Genomic DNA, 1,169 nt, shown 5'->3' with positions numbered 1-1,169 from the left:
AATGCTAGCCACTGGGATCTCATCCTACTGAAAAGTTTCTGCACATCTAAAGAAATCACCAGCAGAGTACAAAGAAAACCCACAGACTTGGAAACAATTTTAGCTGACTGTCCCTCAGACAAAGGGCTTCTATGTAGAACATATAAAGAATTAAAAACATCAGCCTTCCAAATTCAAAGACCCAGTCCAAAAATGGGCAGCTGAGATGAACACACACTTCTCAGGTAATGAAATACAAATGGCAAATAAATACATGAGAAAATGTTCAACATCATTAGTCATTCGAGAAATGCAAATTAAAACAACATTGAGATTCCACCTAAGCCACATTTTCTTTATCTATTTACCTGTTAATGGACATAAAATCACTTCCAAGATTTAGATATTATAAATTGTGCTGCTATAAACATAGGTGTTCATGTATCCTTGTAATATTTTAAGTGTGCTACAGAATTTCTGGATATTGGAGGACAGGGCAGGGACTAGTGGGAGATACAAATGGAGAGGCTCAAATGTTCAATTGATAAAAGATGGGATACTCACAGCTGAAGAGTTTGGACATCATTCTGTAGGTGATGCGGAGCCACTTAAAAAGTCCCCGCTGTAGAGGCGCACTGGCCCTCGCGGGCCCAGCGCAGCCCCACCGAGGAGGCACCTGGAAAGGCAGGCAGCAGGCGCCCAGGAAGCGGCGTGGAGACGCACTCCAGCCCTCAGGCCGGCCACTGCTGCTGTGGAGAACCGCCATGCCACAGAGAAGCACCGACACAATAGGCCCACCCGGAGACGTGTGTGAACCGTCCCCACATGGAGGAACCTCTGGGAAAACATGCCACATGGCAGGTCACTCTTGGCCTAACCTTGAGAGCCAGAAAGGTCCGGAGTCAGTGGAGAAGCAGCTGATGAACAAGGACTCGGAGAACACGAGAGTACAGATGCCCGACGACTCAGAGGTCAAGCTGACTGGGGACACGAGGGCCATCCGGGAGCTGGAAACCAGGAGGACCTTGCACAGTACCTTGGGAGACCCCTCCGGAGGCCATTCTTCCTCTAACTGTACAGGCTGTGATGAAGGAGCGAGTGGAACTCCGGAGAGGTCTGCACCGAGACTTCATGGATTACATGGGTGCCCAATATTCAGGTTCTGTAGAACCGCCTTCATGGAGAAGGTA

The sequence above is a fragment of the Chinchilla lanigera genome, unplaced genomic scaffold, assembly GCF_000276665.1.
Source record: "Chinchilla lanigera isolate Chin_1 unplaced genomic scaffold, ChiLan1.0 scaffold00025, whole genome shotgun sequence".
NCBI lineage: Eukaryota > Metazoa > Chordata > Mammalia > Rodentia > Chinchillidae > Chinchilla > Chinchilla lanigera.
This window is presented reverse-complemented; position numbering follows the sequence as displayed.